This window comes from Mus caroli, chromosome 8 (assembly GCF_900094665.2).
Source record: "Mus caroli chromosome 8, CAROLI_EIJ_v1.1, whole genome shotgun sequence".
Taxonomy (NCBI): domain Eukaryota; kingdom Metazoa; phylum Chordata; class Mammalia; order Rodentia; family Muridae; genus Mus; species Mus caroli.
In genome coordinates, this window is record NC_034577.1 from 75,073,369 (window position 1) to 75,075,922 (window position 2,554).

At 51.7% G+C, this 2,554-nt stretch overlaps 1 pseudogene; it reads left to right on the forward strand.

Annotated features, from left to right (window-relative positions):
- The first annotated feature begins 1,853 nt into the window (after window positions 1–1,853).
- LOC110300956 lies at window positions 1,854–2,009 on the forward strand (annotated as a pseudogene).
- The last annotated feature ends 545 nt before the right edge of the window (window positions 2,010–2,554 follow it).

The window sequence follows — 2,554 nt, forward strand, 5'->3', positions numbered from 1 at the left end:
TTTTGGGGAAAGTGATATTTCTTTGGGCCTTAATGTCGCCATCTGTGAGTGGAGCTCATTGGGAACGTGAGGGAGTGACCCTGTTGCACCGGCATCGCTGTGACCTCAAAGACCAGCAGCTGCCTTTGGGGTGTGGCGAGCAGGCTGGGACCTCGATACCTCACCAGAGCAGGTCCAACAAAACAGCACATGTACAAGCCTGGGCAGGGCAGGGGTCGGATAGGATCCCGGGCGGAGGGGCCATAACAGGATGCCACCGACTGGAGACAATGGCAGAGGAAGGGGCCGGGCAGCTCCGCGCGGATGAGCGAGCCCTGGGCTCCAGCAGGGCGGCCGCGCAATTGTGAGCATGGACAGCTGTCACCGAGCCAGGAAGCCCCACAGGAGAGGGAAGAGGGCGGGAAGCATGCTCTTCCTCCTACAGTCCCCAGCACCCGGGTTCCCCCAAGTCTGGCGCCTCACAGCTGCAGACTCCTCCTAGCCGCAGCAGTCTCCTCCTCACCCTGTCTAATGAATCCCAGTCTGCCTGCGTGTGTCGGCAGTCAACGCAGCGACTGTATTTATAGTCATTGACAGTGCTGCGACAGTGCCTAAATATAGAAGTTAGGCTATTTGGAGCCCCGGGCCTGAAGTAGAGTGAAGGGAAACACACCTGCCACCTGAGTTGTTACTGTCCCTAAGGTCACCCGGCCTGACAGTCCCCTGGGGCTGAAGCCGTGGGGACTTACCCCTGGGGAAGTAGGAGAGGTTGTCGAGGGATGTGCAGTAGCAGAGTGAAAAGCCTGGGTGGTGGGGGAGGCCTGTTTCCCACTCAGAACTTGGGAGCTGAGGTAGGAAGATCCTGAGTTCAAGGATAGCCAGGCTATGTAAGGAGAGTCTATGGGGGAGGGCGGAAGGGGGGCAGAGGAGGGAGGAAAGAAGGAGAGGGCAGAGGAGGGGCAGGAAAGGGGTAAGCTGCAGTCAAAGTCACTTCCACATATATGAAAAGGCACTTGGGGTGATATCCCTGGGAGAGACAATCTAGTTTTGGGGGAGTGCACCCTTTAGGACTCTGGGTCTCATACCCACCTCCTTCCGCCAACATGGGAAAAGGGGCATGACTTAAATGTTCTCTGCTTCTAAGAAATGAAGCTTCAGGGGCATCCCCGAACCCCAAACAAGCCTAGCACCTAGCAACACACTTCCCCTTTCCCATGGGCCTCTTAGCTCACTGGTGGCAACAGCTGGGGGCCCAGGCAGGAGTGGGGGTTGGGGTTATAAATAGACCAAATATAAGCAGCTGCTGCCACACAGTTCCACAGGAAGCCCTGCAGAGAAGGCTCTTCACAGCCAGCTGCACCCCATCCAGAGATCATTGATCACCAAGATTTGGGGCAGGGTGGGAGAATTCAAGGCTGAGAACTTCCTTCCCCTCTTCCTTCTGTTCTGGGCTCACATGGAACCCGGAGCCTCACTTGGGCTAAGTAGCTAAGTGTAGGTAGCACCCTTGGCTCTGTGAGTGACTGTTGATCACTGTGAGCACAGTTGTGATTGTGACTTTAACCCTGCCTCAGCAGTACTGTGTAAAGTACTTTGGAATGTTATATAGTTGTGGAAAAGGGAAGACGGCAAGATGGCTGGGTCTCCATGATGTATTCCTTTTATTTACTTTAAAAGCTGAGGGGCTAATTCCAGAGGCTGTGGGTTGTATCCACATCACCACAGACACGGAACAAGAGCCAGGAGGAGCGAAGTGCACCTAAAATCCCCTTTCTGGGGGATCTTAAGGCAGGATTAAAAACTTGAGGTCATTTTTCTCTTCTCTTTTCCTCCGCCATCATGTGCACGCATTACGCTTCATTTGGCTTCTCGCCATGTCTTCTCACAAGACTTTCAGAATCAAGCGATTCCTGGCCAAGAAACAAAAGCAAAACCGTCCTGTTCCTCGGTGGATCCGGGTGAAAACTGGGGACAAAGTCAGGTTCAACTCGAAGAGAAGACCCTGGAGGAGAATGGAGCTGGGTCTGTAAGGATTTACACAACAGCAAGACTGAGGGCTTATACTGAGTAGTGGTCATCCATCAGTCCTACCAGATGGAGGTCAACATTTTTAACCTGGAGACTTGCTCAGGTCTTAAATTAGGGTGTTTGTCCAGTAATAAAATATAGAACCTTAAAAACAAAAACAAAAACAAAAAAAACTTGAGGTCAGCTTGGGTTACATGGTGAAAACCAGAAACAAAACCTATAAATAAATAAATAAATAAATAAATGGAAGCTTTAAGGAGAAGCAGAAGCAAAGGTTGGGGTGGGAACGTGGCTCTGTCAGTAAAGCGCTTGTCACACAATCCTGAGGACCCAAGTTCAATCCCCCAAGCTCGTGTAGAAATCCAGGCATAGCCTCCAGGTATCGAGCCCCCTGCCTCCCCAGTGCTGGGATTACACAATTAGACAAGCTCTAGGTTCTCAGAGAGTGATTGTTTCAAAAACTCAGGTTACAGAGTTTGGGGGTTGGTCCTCAGCTCCAACAAAAGAATAGTAGGAGAGGAGAAAGATTGATGAAGACATAGTCCTC